The sequence below is a fragment of the Balaenoptera ricei genome, chromosome 12 (assembly GCF_028023285.1).
Source record: "Balaenoptera ricei isolate mBalRic1 chromosome 12, mBalRic1.hap2, whole genome shotgun sequence".
Classification (NCBI taxonomy): Eukaryota; Metazoa; Chordata; class Mammalia; order Artiodactyla; family Balaenopteridae; genus Balaenoptera; species Balaenoptera ricei.
In genome coordinates this window covers 67,548,201-67,567,526 of record NC_082650.1, presented here as the reverse complement: position 1 = coordinate 67,567,526, position 19,326 = coordinate 67,548,201, and the positions used below count along the sequence as shown (strand labels likewise).

General features: G+C 37.8%; 1 long non-coding RNA gene across 1 annotated transcript in view; it reads left to right on the top strand.

The window, feature by feature from the left end:
• Positions 1-19,326, top strand: part of LOC132376390 (uncharacterized) — a 251,195-nt gene that overhangs the window by 19,878 nt on the left and 211,991 nt on the right. Inside the window, exon 3 of the long non-coding RNA XR_009506285.1 lies at positions 10,406-10,518. This is a non-coding gene — a long non-coding RNA (uncharacterized LOC132376390). The remainder of the gene's footprint in view (positions 1-10,405; positions 10,519-19,326) is intronic.

The window sequence follows — 19,326 nt, the reverse complement described above, 5'->3', positions numbered from 1 at the left end:
CAACCTTCGCTCTTTGACTCGCCCCCTCTCTGTCACAGCCTCACTGCAGAGCTGTCTCTGCAACAAGGCTAATGCTCCGGCAGGTTTGCGCCCGCCCCCCTTTAGAGATTCGCAATTTAAAGTTAAGAGGACATTTAGAAGCCTCATAATACAGCCTTTTACTTTCACACGGAAGGTAGGCGAGGCCTGAAGAAATTAAGGCCATCTTGTAAGTTTGTGCCATAGCTGGCGGCCAGACCCCACGCCCCACCCTGGCGCTCCCCTTTTCGGTCGGAGTGGTGGCCTGACGGCTCCCGTGGCATCGCTTCACCTGGCCCCGCACCCTACGCTCATCCCCCTTCCTGGGAGCCCAGTAAAAACTTCCTTCTCGAGTGTCTGGAGAAGGCAATGTCTTCTTTTCATTTTAAAAATTATTTTCTTTTGCTGTCAGATTCATTCTGACATAGATCAGGGGTGGAAAAGTGTGTGGTATAGAGTCATTAGTAAATCCATCTCGTTTTTTGTTTCATTTGACAGCAACACATTAAATTAATCCCTGTCCAAAAGAATCACATTAAGGGAGCTGTCAATGCTAATCCCCAGCTCATTGTTGCTACCTAGCTCAGGGTTGACTTTAATAGGTCGCGCTGACATTTGTTTCTTCAGAGGCACATTGGTGACTTCATCCAGACCCAAATCTATTCTCATCAAAAGTGGAGCCACCCGCAAGTTTTCTCAGACCCTGAATTCTCTGGGCTTCTAGCTTAGGGTTTGGGCTCTTGTTGGAAGTGTTGATTCACATTTTTACCTTAAACTGGGTAAAGATGGTTGTAACAATAAAAAGAAAGGTAGAGTCCTCCCTGAGTAAAACAAAAAGCTGATTTAAAAAAAAATTTTTAAAGTAGGATGATGATTGTTCTTATACTTGTTTTTAGCATCCTATATTAGCTTCTACAGTTGTCTATAGACCTGATTGTATACCAATGAGATTTAAGATAAGAAAAAATTAGAAAAAAATAAAATGGTTGAAGAGTAGATTACATAGACTAATAAAAGGGGAGAAGAGGTAAGGAGGAGAAAACCTTAATAGAGTAAAAGATCTGTAGCAGAAATGGAAGAAAAAAAGGGAATTTACTGGTAAAGAAGAATAACATCTAAGCAGTAATTTGGATAGGAAGAATTTAGGCAGTACAAAAACTAGGAAAAAATACATTACAATAAGATTAAAACATTCCTTTAACCAACATTTAGAAACTATGATTATAAAGTGTTTTCTTTAAATGTAATCTCTCTGCCTGTCTCTCCCCTGTCTTCTGTACCCACCCCCCACCCCCTGCACATTGATATAGATTATCCAGCTTTGTGCTTATGACATTTATGGATTCCAGATCTGACAATCATATATTAGCCTTTGTCTGGGCGGCTAAGAGACAGCAGAGGACTGATCCAATCTTAAATCATTTAACCTGTTCTTAAAGTATGCTTCCCACCTGGTTATTCTTATTTTCATAGAGATTTGGCAAGGTCTTTAAGATGAAATGGGAGCTAAAAATCGAGAAATGGGCGTCCATTATTTAACAAACTTATATTGAGTGATTAGTGTACAAATACTACAGATTTGCTATATCCATATATACCAGAAAAGAGTTATGAATATCCTGTTTTTAACTAATTGAACCATACTTTTTTCATATTGCAAAGTGATACTGTAAATCTTTTTGTCAAGTGAAAACTCACCTTTGCCTCAATATTTTTTTTCCTGAAAATCTGTGTTTTCAAGTAAGTGTGGCACAGTTGTACCTCTTACTCTCAGGATTTTAGTTATTTTTATTTTAGTCTACTTTTATTACAGTTTTCATTTCCTTTTGCTCCCTTAACGTCCTCAGAGTTATCTCTGGACATAAAGATTTTAAAGTTACTTTCATACAATCCCTGTAAAACACAGTTTCACTGAATTTTTTATTGAAGGCAATTCATTTATTTGAATGATTGAACAACTGAGGTTCATTCAGAGAAAATAGGCCAGGGTTTTGGTGGTCCAAACAATAAGACTGCAAAGGATCAGTAAGAAAAGAACTATGCATGCATTCAAGAATCTCCAGACAAATGCCAGGAGTGTGAGGAATAAGAACTTAGGTTCATATTGCATCAGTGGATTAAGACCTAGCTGACATTTTAGAAATTGGTGGGTTAGAGCAGACCTGAATGGAATGCTGAAACTCCAGGGACTCCAAACTTAACAATGCCTTGTACTCAGCACAATGTCTTGTACACAGTAGGCACTCAGTAAGTAATCTTTACATCAATAATGAATGTGTATGCAACACCTGCATGGAGGAGGGAATGCAGGACTGGATGAGTACAGATAGGAAACAGAAGAGAAGGCCAGAGATGGCAGAGTTGGACTTTGTTAGTTGTAGAAGTGGGCATAGTTGGTGGTGCTTTGCTGGGTTGCGGTGACTGAGGAGCTGGCTCTGTGGGGATCAAAGCAGAGGGTAAAGCCAGTAGACAATAATGAAGTGGATATATGAGCACTTAGCCCTTGGAAATGTATTCATATGCCCTGTTCACTGTATTCATGCTCAGATAAGAGCTTTGCCTTCAGGGAATATGTATTTCAAAGGAAAAACATATGTGTCCAAAGTTAGATAATTCACTATGTGGAATGATGTTGTGTCAGGAAATGACTAAGTGATTGAACTTCTGAGTGTACCTCATGGTTCCCCTCTGTGTGGTCTAGAAGAGCTCCTCCCTCTCTTCTCTGCTGGATGGGTGAAGCAGGGAATGCCCTATGATGAACTGTTGGTGGTGGATCCCAAGGCCACTGGTAGAGGCTTGGCTGGGATCTGGGGGGTGTTGTTGGTTTGGTGGTGGCTGCAATGGCAGTGGGGTTACAGTGCGGGGAACTTTCTGGTAGAGCAAGCCCCCCGTCATTCTCTGTAGTCTCAGGCCATTTCCTAATACCCTCTTCCCTCCACCAACCCCCTACAGTTACTTTCTTCACTGGCCTAAGGGTTAGTCTGCCTGTTTTCCTTTTCCACGTCTGTCTCAAGTGCTTTTTGTCTGGGTTTTCTTCATCTGATGGTGGAATAGAGCCCTTATTCACTGCTTTTGCCCCATCTCCCATCTGACCTCGAGGCAAACAAAGCATTTTTGGTTTTTAAAAAGGATTGTTTTTATTAGTAATAATGGGAGTGGAGGGCACAAATAGAGGTGAAATGGTACCCCCATTTTTCTTTTTTACACTTAGATTTTTAGGGAAACACATATATATAAATATAGAAGGACCTGAGTCAGAGGCTAAGTTTCAGACTCCACTTCTCTAGACATTTGTCACGGGAGTTGGAGTAGATGTCTGGGAAGAACGGGCTTCTGAGAGGATAGTGAGGATTTGGACAGGGGTGAGGGCACTGCCGGCCATGTCACAGCTTGGACTGCGTGAGGTAGCGACAGGGAAGAGGAAGCCAGCTCCGGGGCTTTTCCCTCCGCTCAGCTCTCCTCACTTGCTGTTTCTTCTGAACCACAGGCTCCCCTCCCGGGACAGCAGGGAGCAGGGTGAGAAGTCAGACACGCAAGATTGTTTCTAAGTGTTGATAATTTTCTCTGAGCTCTTGATGGCCTCTCATTACCGACATTTGGCATATTTCTGTGATATTGTTTTCTGGGTTAGTAGACCAGGCTGTGGAATATAAAGAAGACCCAAGGCGGGAGAGAAAGGAGGTGTTTGAACTTATATACTTTTAGTTTTGTTCTATTGCTTCTAAGCCTTTAGAAAAGACTGTAACTGACAACAACAACCCATTTTCAAACTTAATTTATAACTGTGCAATTTAGGTAGAAAGCCCCTGGGCAGGTGTGGAAACTTTTTTCTGTGCCTGCCAGGGTACCAAGCACATTGAAAGCATTTAACAAATAATGATAACAATTTAAAGCAATGGGAGCATTGGGTGTATAGGGAGATAAGAAACTGGAAAACTGGGGCCCACTAATAATTAATAATGTCTCAGGAGGTGGTCCCAATGTTTTTGGATTTTAAATCCCCTTGTTCAATTTCTTGCTGGAGTGAATTCCACACAAAAAAGAATAATCTTTAATTTGATAGTCACTTCGGTGTCCTGCCCTGAGCTGGCCAAGATTGCATATTCTTATGAAAATATACGCATTCATAATCAGTCTGATAATGTTGCTTCCCAGGGCTTCTAAATGCAAAAGCAAGCGATCCTATACTCAGATATGTGGCTTCAAAGTCATAGGATCATCTGAGAAGTTTGCGTTTCTCATTTTTCACTTCTTATTCTTGGAACTGAAAGGAAAACAGCACCATGAAAACTTCTAGTTAAATACATAATGAAACAAGGCCCGGCACTGGCAAGTTAAGACTTCACCAGGAATGAATTCTTGTCCTTTTATGTGATAGGCTGAATCGACAGACATTTTAATAAAATGACGGGATAACTCGAGTATGCCTTTGATTAACGCTTGAATTACCAATGATTTTGATGCCCCTTGTGCTCACATCCTGAAGATTTGGAGTCTGCCTTTATTTATGTGGGTTAAGATATTTAGAGACCATAGGAAAGGCTACCCTAAGGGTAGATCAGAAAGAATGCAAAGTGTGTCTTCCTTGCCTACCATCCCTTCTTCCAGTGTGTTCTTTTCCTATGTCTGGTGCATTGCTTAGCACCAGCCTTGGGTTTCGTTTAGACTTTCCTTCTCCCCGTATCAAAGCTTGTGATTCTTTGCTTTTCTGAATTGACTCTACTTCATTTTATATTCTGCTTTCATAATATTCTTGAATCGTTCCTCTCCTCTATATCCTCTTTGCCATGGTCCAATTTTGAAACTACACCATCTCTTGTTTGAATTACTGAAATAGCTTCTGGAGTGGTGCATTCAGCCTGGTCTTCTGTAGTCCATCATTTGCCCTGCTGTTAGAGGGTTTTTTGTTTTTTTTGTCTTCATCCTAAAACACAGGTCTGCTTTAGTTTCTCCTCCAGTTAAAAATTTTGACACCACACCTCCTTCAACTATTGGATAAAAATCATATTCCTTGGCAAAGCATAAAAAGTACTTTGTCATCTAGTTCCTGGCTATCTTCCCAGCATCATCAAAACTTCCCGCCCATGGATCCTTACACATGTGTCTTTATATGGGCTGCTTTGCTTCATCCATACCTTTGAACGTGACAGTCTGTCTGCTTGGATTGCATTTTTCCCTTTGTTTCTTTGGAAGATGCCTACCTTTCCTTCAAGACTCACCTTGAAATTACCTTACTGTATTAGAGATGGCAATTATTTCCTCATCATCCACACATTCTTAGAAAAAGAGAATCTATTCTTGGATTGGGGTAGGATTAGGTCAGATTCTCTTTCTAAGGAATTGATATGGGGATGGAAAGAGAGAGTGAATTAGTTGGCTGTGGATGTTGGATGAGTAAGGTCTTATGGGCTCAAGCATTGATGTGGTCATATGTGTAAGCCAAGAGAGCTGATCTGTAAGGAAAGGTAGTAAAATGGGCAGATTGCAGGAAAAAGCATGTATAAGTGATGTGCAAAAAATAGGGAATGAGTGGTGAGCTGTCTTGGTTCTCGTTGGCTTGTCAATCCCTATTGGAGTCCCTCCTGAGGCTGCAGTTGCCTTGTAGACACTTTTAACTCTTTATGCTAATACCTTCTTTATGTAACTTGACCAACTGAGTTTCTGTTCCTTGTTATCAAATGATACCTTATTAAGATTCATCATGTACTGGGCTTCCCTGGTGGCGCAGTGGTTGAGAATCTGCCTGCTAATGCAGGGGACACGGGTTCGAGCCCTGGTCTGGGAAGATCCCACATGCCACGGAGCAACTGGGCCCGTGAGCCACAACTACTGAGCCTGCGCGTCTGGAGCCTGTGCCCCGCAACGGGAGGGGCCGCGATAGTGAAAGGCCCGCGCACCGCGATGAAGAGCGGCCTCCGCACCGCGATGAAGAGTGGCCCCCACTTGCCGCAACTAGAGAAAGCCCTCACACGAAAACTAAGAGACCCAACACAGCCATAAATAAATAAATAAATAAATAAATAAAGTATTAAAAAAAAAAAAAAAAAAAAAAAGGCTCACAGGTTAAAATTTAAAAAAAAAAAAAAAAAAAAAAAAAAAAAAAAAAAAGATTCATCATGTACTAGATAAAATGATTGTGTGTATGTCCGTCTTCCCCACCAGACACTGTTTTATTTATTTTGAGATTTCCAACAGTTAGTCTCACTCTGGTAGACTGACGATATACGTTTGAATGAATGAAAACTAACCTCAGTTTTTCAATGCCTTTTCCAACAAAGAGCCTATGAAATTACAAAGTTGGTGTTGCTATCATAGTCGATGATAAAATGTTAGTTCTTCCAGTAAATATTTTTATTTTAATAAGGGCCTTCTGGAATCAATCATTTGAGGTACAGGAAAAGCCATAAAACTGAGAATTTATCAGTATTGGATTTCATGGGAGGTATTTTTGGATCCTTTCAATGTCTCTAAAATTGTAACATACCTTTGTTCGGGGCCAGCCGCAGGAGGAACTGTCTGAGGGACAGAAGGACTCCTTCCCTGCAGGGACTTCATCAGTGGGAACCAGGACTGGGACCTCACTGCCCAGAACTGCATTTGCTTCCTTCCAAATGGTTTTATATAAGCACAGATCATCCAGGAAAAGCAGAAATAGTCTTAGTGAAACCAATCAAAACACCAGGTTACTTGAGGTAATATCATGATTGGGAAGTTCATTTTGCGAATCAGTATGTTGCTCTTTAGATATTGTTGTCTCTAATAATACATTCTCCTACACTTTCTGTGTTGGTGTTACTGGTCAAAAGACACTTCACAGATGTCAAATAAACCTTCTTTTCTATGGCATGCATTAAAGAGGATGTTTTCATATTATATCTGAGACTTCTTTATAGGAAAATCAAGTGGAACGGATCATTGAAATTAGCCTGAGATGAATGTTTCCCTTCCTCAAATTTAACCTTCCAAGATTTTTAGGTCATATAATTCTTGATCTCCCCTTTTAATCGTGAGAGGTACATTTTCACCCTCCTTTCTTCCCTCTTTACAGTATTATATTATTAAGCTCCCCCCTTTTTTGGTCGGTTAAACCAGGGACGTGAAACTGTCATTTCTCAAGCTGCCATCCTCTTTAACTGGCATTTCTTTTGGGGCAGATACCTTTGAGAACATCAGCCTTAACCAGGACCAAACGCCTGTTTAACACAAGGCTTCTTTTAGACAAATCTTTAAACAGGGAATACATCCTTTATACTATTTCTGGTAAATGGGCTGGCACTAAAGGCTAGCTTTATTCTGAGGACTTAATAAATAAATTCTACTTGTGGTTTAAGGTGGTGTTCCTTTTAAAGTTAAATATAATAAGGTAGAGATGCAGCGTGGGCATGCTGTTGGATAAATACTTTAAAATGTTAGTAATGTGCTAAATGAAGATGTTATTACTTCTCGGGTTTGATATTGTCATTCTGTAGTTATCATGCAATGACATAGGACTCTTCCAAATCTATTTTTCATCCCCATATTTAAGAAGTTCAGTTAATATTTGTTTAGGAGCGATTGCTCACGAGGCTAGGATTCGAGACTGGTCAGCTTTTGGGGGAACCTTAATTTAATGGTTGAGTTTAAGGAAAGGGGAGAAGCTCTTTCTTCTTGCCCACTCCCCACACTGCCTCACATCTAGTGGAGAGAAGAGGGAGTGAAAGCATGTAGGGAAGAAGAGAGGAAGAACCGAAGGAGAATGAGGGCCCAGTTCCAGAGAGATTGTCATGCGTTTGAACAAGTGAAATAAAAGTAGCCCTCCACATGTAAGTTCAAACTGTTTATTTAAAAATAAAAAAGCCATCAAATTGTGTCATCTTGACCAAAGCTAGTAGCTCTTTATAATATTTTAGACTTTATTTACAGAACATTCAAATATTTCTTTCCATTTATAACCAATATATTTTAACAAAACTCCTCATGTTTTACGTGACCTGAAAGGCCATCTAATTTATTTTCCTAATTGTACAGGAGAACAGCTAAATAACCCATATTATAATTAGGGTGATTACATACTTTACTGTCCAAATCTGGACACTGAGAGTAAAAGAAGTTGCTATTCATAATCCCCCAGGGCAACAGGTATAAACTGGGAAACTAGGATTTATGAGCACCTTGATTATAAAAAAATAGAGACTAAGATTGCCAGGTGGTTGAGTCATTAAAATTAGTTTTAATTGCCTTTTTAGTGTTCTGCCATTATGACTGAGGGAAAAAGTTAAATAGGCCATTCTAAAAATAGCTAACATTTTTTGATCACTTATGTACTTAGCATTATTCTGAGCATTTTATTTATAAAAATATGATGAATCCTCACAGTAACTCCATGAGGTTGCTACTCTCTTCCCTATTTTATAGAAGAGGAAACTAAGATCTGGAGAGGTTAAATTACTTGTCCAAAGTCAAAAAGCTAGTAACCAAGAGAGCTGGGATTCAAACCCAAGTATTTTAGCTCCGGAGTCCATGTCTCAATCATCACCTTATTCTGCCTCTCATACATCCAGCATCCATGGTTGTGGAGGCAGGTCTTGAACAAGCATTTTGTAAATAGAATCTAAAATTGCAAGATGTTATTTAGCTTTTTTAAGATAATAAACTTTTTTTTCTTTTAGATTTTATCACTGTACTTGACCATTTTGCAAAAATATAATTTTTCCATCTTACTATTAAAATAAAAAAGAACCCTCCAGTTTTAAATTAGAAGGGAGATCAGAGGTTATCTAATTCAATCCCCTTCTTTATAGGGTGAGCAATCAAGGATCAGCCTCTTTCATGTCTTGTGTAAGTTCCTTGGGAACACAAACAGAACTGGAACCCAGGTTTCCTGTCCCTCAAACTGCAGCCCTTTAAATAGTTTTGTATTCACTTAAAATAAGAAAAATTAAATAACATATATCGAATACAGAATGTTCCCTATAAAACTAATGCTGAAAGATAAAAGCAGAAATATAATTCAGGAAGATGTATTTTTTTCTCTAACAAAATAACACATTCCTGTTATGCACACAAAGTACCAGCCAAAATCAGCAAACTGCATAAATAATTCTAAATTCTAATCTTGCTTCTGTCACTGTCTTTGTGCAGTATTTGGTAGGTCAGTTCACCTCAATGACAGTTACCCCATGTTTATAATAGGAAAAATAATGTCTTTACTTTCTAAGGCAGGGATAAGGCTGCCTTTTTTTTTTTTTTTTTTTAATGCATTAACAGTTGGAAGGGACTTGCAAATTCCATGTTATGAGCATGCTACCACGTTTTGATGAGAAGCAAATTATCTAAAGTACTAACAATAATGGTTAAACAAGGCAGAAAATCTTTAAACATTGTAGTCTCTGTTTATGCCTTTGATTTCAATTCTGTTCTTCTGGATAGACAGAATTAAATAAATTTTCTGTATATATGTTTTTCTGTCTTGACCAAATTCTTGTTAGAAATAAATTGTGTTGTAAAACTACAATAACTTTCCTGAATTTAGTAGGCGAAGCTAAATCATTCAAGCAATTTCTGCCTGAATCTCCTTAGCTTGGTGGACTATTGCCATTGGTCACATTAACTGGGTAATTACTACATTTCCATTACTTTCTGTTATTACAGCTGAACCAAAAGTAAGAGAGCATGTACACTGAGGGTAAACTGTGAAAAAATAGCACTGTATTTAACTTTTTCAGTGTACGTATGTTTACATTTTTTAGAGGTTAGGGGCAGACTTTCATTTAAGGTTAGAGAAGTAAAAATGAAGAACCAAAATAATCTATTTTGGACTAACAGATTTTTTAAATTAAATGCTTAAATTATAATATTAGAATAGGTATAACCCCAATCTGTATTTCAACTTCAGCAGATGCAAGACTTAATTATAGATATCATTAAAAATATTTGATGCTTTTTTTTCATAGGAACTAACACTTAAATCTATTTGAGAAGGTCTGTTTGCTGTACCTCGTTTGCATTATCTATCGTACAGAATAAACAAAATGCATATTTTTCTTGTTATTTATTAAAGACATATCCATTTTAATCTTGAAGGCATAGGTTCAAGTCAAAGAAGTATTTTTTGAATAGAAATAAATATTCCTGGCAGTTAGTAAGTTGGCACTTCTTTTATGGTTCTGATTATATTTTTATTTCAACCATTAGAGGGCACATTAGTTCAAGAAAAATTGAACAAAAAGCACAGCAACAAGAAGAAAATAGGCTTAGAAGTGGTAGGCAGAGAAAATTTATGTATTTAACTATGCTTATTTTCACTCATTTTATTGTCATTTGCAACATAATTAGTTCTTTAAATCTGAAAAGAATTTAAATGCATATAGTTTCACGTAAGAAATAACTCTTCACTTTTTATTGCTAGCTACTACTCCTAGAAGAATGACGTTGGCCTGGTTGAATTGACGAGGTTGACTATTATGTGACCAAGAAGGACATAATAAATCATGACACTTGAAGAACATCCTGAGTTCAAAGGTATGTACAATTAGGTTATTATGAAGTAAGTAAATGCTAGTCCCTGGTCTCGCAGTTATTAAAAAAAGGCACCTAATTGTGAATGAATGCAGCTTCACCGCAAGTATTTATAACCTTTACAATTTGGTACAAATTACAGAGAGAACAATGGATGGCCCCAGAGTGAACACAGGGCTTTATTTCACTAGAAAGCCTTGACTGGGGTCATAAACTGCAAGAGGGCAGGCCTCTCAAGTGGCTTATGAATGACTGCGGAGTTTCAGAATGAGTTCATTTGTTTTCAATCTACAGCAAACTGTTATTATTTCTAATGTTCAGTCTTTTGCTCTAAGGCTGCAGGTTTTTAATCTATAGAGGCTGAAATAGATACTAGCTAGTATTTAACAATAATGCTTATATTATGTTAAGTGGAATGAATGCTTTACATGATTAATTCATTAACTTAGTTAGTAAAATTAATTGAGCACCTACTAACTTTCAAGTCCTGGCCTGTCTTCTAGGGAATAAAGACAGCTTAATACATTGTCCCAGACTTGAAAATATAATTTTTTTTATTGCCCTGTGATTTATGAGAAATAAATCAACAAATAACTGTAGCATATGATAACTTTATATATTAGTGGGAAAATAGGAAAGATTTATCAAACCTATTATAAAAATATTTTACATTGTATTTTTAAGGGAACAGGGGTTAGGCAAAATCATTAGTATATACTATCTTCAGTTTAAGACTGCGGAACTTCTCTGGTAATATTTTTTTCTGAGAGTCAGTTATACAATAAATTGTAGTAATTAGTAGCATAAAACAAGGTAATAATGTAATTAAAACCAAAATATTTACTTGCTATAGAAGATACGTTTATGCATCTTAATTCTGCTCCTTGCAAGCTAATAATACTCTATAGGAATTTCTGTGTGGCTTTTACATCTGGTGGTTGTGGAATTAGCATGTACAAAGAGAGCTCAGAATTATGCTTTAATTATGATTTGAATGATGATTTGAGTCTGAGCATGAGTTGTCAACAGAATCGTGAGCTGGGGGAAAAAGAGATAAGGACTGTTAGTGGGATAAAAAGTATATTTGCAGTCACTTACTTTAAAGTGCCTTTTGTTTTAAAAGAAGTAATTAATGTTAGGAATTAATTGGTTTAGATTCTTGATTTTAAAGTTATCTCTTGGTTGCTAAGATGAAGCTTTTTCAAAATTACTACATGATATGCAATGACAGGAACATTTCGGTTGAAAGGTAGAAAACATAATTGAAAAACTAGCTTTTGAGTGCCTGCTTATCACCCTAATTGATAGCAGATGAACCTGAGGAACTAAATGTTGTTCAATAAAAAAAAAGTATTTAGCTGGATTTCACATTATGTTGCATAGTTTCCTCTAAAAGCTAAACATTATTGCTAATGTTTTGATACAATACTAGGCTTTAAGTGGAGCCTGGTATGCATTAATTATCATAAAGCAATCATGAAGTCAAAATTATATGAAAAAAATAGATCCAGGTATAACATCTAAAACTCTTTTAAGGTTTGGGTAACCAAATTAGGGCATTCATAAAATTCATAAAAACCATCCATAAAGAATGATGTTTTAGATGTATGTTTACTGGTATAGAAAACAGTACAAAACAGGCTATATAGTATGAGACCCACTACTGTAAAAAAAAACCCCAAGATATATAAGAATGGAAAAATCAGAAAGGATATATGCCAAATGTTAGCAGTGGTCATCTCAGGCAGTGGGGTTATGGAAGATTTTCATTTTTGTTAGGCATATAATTAGAATATGTTAGTATTCCAGTCTGCCTAATGTTTAGCAGGAAAATCTTCATATGACTTTAGAATACAACTGTGTACTCTTGCAGATATTTAGTTGGTCCTAACATATATTTACAATTCCTATTTATGCATTTATCCTGTTCTTGTATTTACATATTTTATTATAACAAGTATTAAAACTTTAACTAACATTCAGAAAGAATGAAAGGCAAGGAAATAGATGCACATTTTACCACATTTTGAGTCTGCACATGAGGAGGATGATAGACCTATAGGTAGTGGTTGGTCAAACTAATCATCCAGGACAGAAAGTATGACTTTCCTTTAAAGAAAGATGATGGGTCAGCTAACACATTGGCTGCCTATTTCTATAAGGCTGTATCCCTTTGAGTGAGGAGAAAACATGGTCCAATTGTTCTGCTCAAGGAGAATTTATTTTCTGATTTCTATTTAAAAGAATAGTAGCTTTTGGCAGGTGTATTTTCAGGGGCACTGTTCACATTAGTGTGAACAGTCGGACCACTCATACAAAACTCAAATGAGTGGATTTGCGTGGAGGTTAAGCAGGAATTTCCAGCAATAGGAAGAGCAGAATTAGCCTCTAAATTATTTACTTGAGAAGAAACACAGCCCCCCCCCCAACCCCGCCAGATATACATATGTATCATAGTGCTCTGGGGCATCTGTACTGTAGGTCAAACAAAATCAAGCTATAACAGAAAAAAGATTGCTTTGCTAGTTGGGATTAATAGCTAATCACGAGGCGAGCATTTAATAAGTTGTTGGAAGTAAATGTTATAAAATCACAGTTTAAGGGAAGAAGTTATGTTTCTGGAGACACAGTAGTAAACTCCTTTCTTCCCTTTCTGATTAAACGAGATACTCTAGTGGGGTTTTATTTTTTCTGCTTCATAGCCAGTCTTCATTCTGACATGTGGAAGACAGCTTTTAACTACTAGTGAATAATCAATTTTCTGTCACAATTTTATTAACAGTAAGTAATTAATCACTCTCACAATTTTATTTAGAATGTTGGTTCAAATATCTGGCTGTAATTTTTTTCAGCCCAAATGAAAATTTGTAAACCATGTTTCAAATTGGTCCTATAACTGACGAACTGATTTTCTTGAGAGAGAAAGCTTAGCAAATTTTCTAATTAGTGCTAAGACCTGATTTTCTGTGGCTCACTGCTTCATGTATTGCACTTCTTCAAATTATGCTGTAGGAAATGTCTTTAGAGGTTGGTGTTTTCTATTGATCTCTACAATTGTTCTCAGTAATTTAGAAGTTAACTGTGCAGTGATTTTTCAAGAACGCGCTGGAGCCTTGAGTCAGCACACACCCCTCTCCACCGAGCCCGGGGGCAAAGATTCTTGTAGCCCCTCTTTGGCTTCAAGAGTTAGGAGTGGGACGCCCGGACTCCAGCTGTCAGTTCATTTCCTCTGTGTAACTTTCCTGTTCTTTCAGCCTGCAGTTCACGCCTTAAAATCCTCTTCCCTCATAAGCTGAGAAGGGATTTGTGCAGTGTGAGCTTACCTGAGAAACTAAAGATGTCATTAATTAGAAAGGTGCTTCTGGGCAACAGGAAATTTTTCACTGGAAAGGTTTCAAATCTAAGAAAGTAATTAATTTCTCTGTGGAAAAGAATCACATTTTTCTCTTCTGATGTCCTTCTTTACTGCAATTGAATGGTTTAACGCACGACAGAGGGAATAGGACTCCTCTCTCATTAACCCTCACAGTTTGGCTCCCTCTTTTCTGTCTCTTTCCTCTTCCATTTCAGCAGCAGTGGTGCCTTCTAGGGATTTGGGGGGACATTTTATTTTCTTTTCCTGAGGAAGAGTTAAGGAATGTAACACAGTAAGTATTTTTCTTAATGTGCGTATACTGTCAGAAGGAGTTTTTAAAAATGAAATATTCCTGTTTACTAAAAGAAAAATGGCAAACTAGGAAAAATAGTTACAGTAAATATGATAAAGTTTTGTTAAAAGGAAAATGACAAGTTGCAAATTTAGCTGCAATAAATATGATAAAGTTTTGCCATCATAGGTGTACTATGATGATCAAAATATGGGGAAAGGACATAAGCTTATATTTCAAAGAAGAAACAGAGGGATCTAAAATCCATTGTTATTAACAATCAAAAATTAATATTGAAACAAGATACGTTACAAAAGTTTATGTATTTAGGTATGTATGTGTCAACATCATCATTATCACTGTCATCTAGTATCAGTACGGACTCATGGATTCCTATTTTGTTCAATAGATTATAATTCTTACTGTAATTATTTCCATCTCAAATTGACCCAGATTGGGTCAGGGGGAGGCCCTTCAAGCTGGCTCTTGTGTTTTTCTTGACATGCTTCCATCATTATTTTGAGTGCTTTCTTACTTTCTGGCATAAAAAAGATGTTTAAGGCTGATCTTAAATTCTTCCTGCCCCAGACCTGGAATCAGTATTTCTTCAAGGAGCTCATGCAGAACTTGTGTGTGTATTTGTGTACTAGAAACCATGAGCTGTTGCTGAGACCTCTGCTTTTAATCCAAATTCACAAAGCTCTTTACTTGCCTTTCTTCATTCCCTATTTACCTGTCTCTTCTGCACTGAGAACTCTGGCTTCTGGCAACATCAGTGCATTTGCTCATTTGCTTATCCCTTCAACGCACATAAAATAGTTTAAGAATTCATACACCTTTGCCACCACGAAAACAAACCTACTAAGATGAGGTCCAGATTTGTTTGCTATTCTTTTACTCCATGGCTGGTGTTCAAAAGTAACTTTGGTTAGTTCTTTAATTCTCCCACAGTATGCTTATATTGTTTAAAATACTTTTTGGATCACTTGTTTCTGTTTGCATTTAATTTTGTGGTTTTCCCCATCTGTGTTGATTAACTTTTATTTTTTTGGCTATATAGAACATTAACATGTTTCCAAAAGTATCCAAAAAGGTATAATCATGTATACTCAATCCCTCCTCTATTCCTTTCATTTTATTGCCCCAACCTCTTTGTAGGTAACTAATTTCATTGTTTTCTATTTTATCTTTTCTATAGTTTTTCCAAAAACAACCATATTCTTATACATTTCCTACTTTCCCTTCTTTCTTAGACAAAGGCAGTATACTGTATACACATTTTTGCACTGATATGAAAATCACTGCATATCAGTTCATAGATATTCTCCTTATTCCTTTTCACTGCTGCGTGATATTTCAATGCATTTTTGTACCATAGTTAATTCATTCAATTTCTTATGTTTGGGCTCTTGGATTTTTCAGTTGCAAATAATGTGGCAATGAATAACCTCATATTGTTGATGTGTAACTTCTTGGTAAAAATAGTAGAAATGGGATCATTGGATTGAAAGGTAAATGTGTTTGCACTTTTGTTAGATACTGTTAAATTCCTCTCCATAAGGGTTGTATCATTTTGCATTACTCTGGTGTTGTATGAGAGTGCTTTTCTTCCATAACTTCATGAACAGAGTATATTGTCAAGCTTTTGCATTTTTGCCAATTTGATGGTAAAATGGTAGCTCGGTGTAATTTTAATTTTCATTTATTTAATGAGTAAAGTTGAACATCTTTTCATATGTTTAGAGTCATTTTACAATCTTTATTTTTCTGGTGAATTGACTGTTCATGTCTCTTGCCTACTTTTCTGTAGAATTTTTGTTCATTTTTTTCCTCATTTCTTTTTATATCAGAGATATCAGCCCTTTACCTGTGATATATGTTACCAATTTTCTTCCCAGTTTGTCATTTGTCTTTTGATTTTGTTTGTGATATTTCAAGTCAAGCAAATTTTTTTAAAATTTTCATGTAGTAAAAATATCAATTTTTCTTTATTGCATCTGGGTTTTGAGTTATTATTAGTTAAGTTTTCCCCTATAGCAAGATTATAGGGGAATTCGTGTGTTTTCTTCTAGTGCTTGTGTTGTTTCATTTTGTTTTAATGTATGTTTCGGGAATGGATTTAATTTTATCTTTTCATCACCCCAGTAATTTGAGATGCCACCTTTATCATATACTAAATTTCCATATGTAGTTGGGCTTGTTGCTGCACTTTTTATTCTACTTGGTCTGTCTGTTCACACATCAGTAGTACACTCTTCTACAGTATGTTTTAATATCTCGTAGGGTTAGTACCCTCTCACAGCTTTTCTTTTTCAGTGTTTTCCAAGTATTCTTGCATGCTTATTTTTCCATATGAACTTTAGGAGTCCCTTGTTTAGCTCTAGAAGAGAATTTGTAGGTATTTTTATTGGGATTGCATTAAATTCATAAATTAACTTTAGGGGAGAACTGACATCTTGATGATGTTGAAATGTCCTAACCAGAGCAAGGAATGTCTTTCCACTTAGGAGTGCTTTGTAGTTTTATTCATATAGGTTTTGAACATTTCTTGCTAAGTTTGTTCTCAAGTATTTTATCTTTTTTGTTGCTGTTGTAAATGGGGTTTTCTTTTCCATCATATCTTCTGTTTATTATTGTGTATAAGGAGGTTGCTGATTTTTGCATGTTAATTCTGTATATTCCTACCTTGATTAATTCTTTAATTTTGTGAGGTAGTTTTGTCATTGATTCCCTAGAGGTATGTAGGTATATTAAAAAGTCCTCTGTGAGTTCCAGTTCAAGATGGCAACACAGGAGGCTCCTGAACTCACCTTTTTGCTGGCACACCAAGTCTACAGCTATATATGGAGCAATTTCCTCTGAAAGAAATCTAGAAACTGGTTGAGTGACTCCTACATATTGGGTAAACAAGAAGATATTTACATTAGGATGGATATGAAAGGCTAAGACAAACTTATGCCACAAACCCTACACCTGGCACAGGGACAAACAATCAGGAGGGAACTCACAACTCCCAGCTTCTCCCTGAGGATTGAAGGGTTTGGACCCAACATCTAGCATCCCAGTGTTGAAGACTTCCACCTGAGGGACAGGCCCCCCCAAACATCTAGCTCTGAAACCCAACAGGGCTTACTTCCATGAGACCCACAAGACTATAGCAAAGAAAGAAACAGTTATTAATGGGAACACAAGGACTCAGTATGGCTTTTCCCCCAGGGCTCAGCACAGAAGGAGCAGACAGAATCACCTATCTTCCAGTCTGCCCCTGAAAGAGGCCTATTTACACACTTTAAAAGCTGCTGCCTGAGGGTCAGGCTCTAATTTAGCACACTGGATTATTATTGTAAATGACAAATAAATAAATAATAATTATTATAAATGATTATTATCCTCCCCTGAGACCTGGGAGGCTGGTGGGCACTGTCTCCACATTCTCCCTCTGCCCTGCTCCAGGTCACTGGTGTCTCCCTGGAAGGAGCTTGTGCACACCTCTGGTGACCTAGCTTTTATGGCTGCAGATCAGAGGATGAAACACTTGATAGTGCATCTCTGGTAGCCAGTAGGGCTTGTGGTCATGGACCCCACAGGACAATAGCAAACAAAGAAAAAGTTCTTAACTGGCTATCCCCCCAAGGCTCAGTGCAGAGAGAACAGACAAAAATGCCCAGCCCCCAGTCTTTCTTTAAAAGCTGCTGCCTAAATGTCTGGCTTCCCATCAGGTGCTGACTGAGATCCTCCCCTTTGGGACACTGACAGGTCTTGGCCCAACTTCAACTTCTGGGAGTTCTCAGAACAAAGGAGGCAACTTGGACAATCACAAAGGTTCGAGAGACAAACAAGAGTTAGGGCCGGGTTATAAGTTTCATCTCCTACATAAGACCACTGCATCAAGATGGAGAGGTGGCTATTTTGTCTAATGAACAGAAACCAACACAGAGAGTCAGGGAAAAGGAAGAAACAGACGAATATGTTCCAAACAAAAGAATAAGATAAAACTCCAGAGACAGGCCTTAATGAAGAGAAGATAAGTAATTTCCCTGATACAGAATTCAAAATGATGGTCTTAAAAATGCTCACTGAGAGCAGAAGAATGCATAAACAAAGTGAGAATTTCAACAGAGGTAGAAAATGTAAGAAAATACCAAACAGAAATTACAGAGCTGAATACAATAATTGAACTGAAAAATTTTTTAAGGGGTTCAAACTATATTTCAAAGCTATAGTAATCAAATCAGTATGGCTTTGGAATAAAAACAGACGCATAGATCAGTGGAACAGAATAGATCTCAGACATCAACCCATGAATATATGGTAAACTAATTTTTGACAATGGTGCCAAGAACACACAATAGAGAAAGGATAGTCTTTTCGATTAATAGTGCTTGGAAGACTGGACAGCCACATGTAAAAGAATGAAACTGGATCCCTATCTTACACCATATACAAAAATCAACTAAAAATGGATTAAAGGCTTGAACATAAACCTGAAGCCACAAAATCCTAGAAGAAAACATAGGGGGGACGGACCTTCAAGATGGTGGAGGAGTAAGATGTGGAGATCACCTTCCTCCCCACAAATACATCAGAAATACATCTACACGTGGAACAACTCCTACAGAACATCTACTGAACACTGGCAGAAGACCTCAGACTTCCCAAAAGGCAAGAAACCCCCCACGTACCTGGGTAGGGTAAAAGAAAAAAGAAAAAACAGAGACAAAAGAATGGGGATGGGACCTGCACCTTGGGGAGGGACCTGTGAAGGAGGAAAAGTTTCCACACACTAGGAAGGCCCTTCACTGGCGGAGACGGTGGGGGTGGGGGGGAAGCTTCAGAGCCACGGAGGAGAGCGCAGCAACAGGGGTGTGGAGGGCAAAGCGGAGAGATCCCCGCACAGAGGATTGGTGCCGACCAGCACTCACCAGCCCGAGAGGCATGTCTGCTCACCCGCTGGGGCGGGCTGGGGCTGGGAGCTGAGGCTTGGGCTTCAGAGGTCAGATCCCAGGGAGAGGACTGGGGTTGGCTGCATGAACACAGCCTGAAGGGGGCTAGTGTGCCACAGCTAGCCGGGAGGGAGTCCGGGAAAAGGTCTGGACCTGCCTAAGAGGCAAGAGACCATTGTTTCGGGGTGTGCTAGGAGAGGGGATTCAGAGCACCGCCTAAA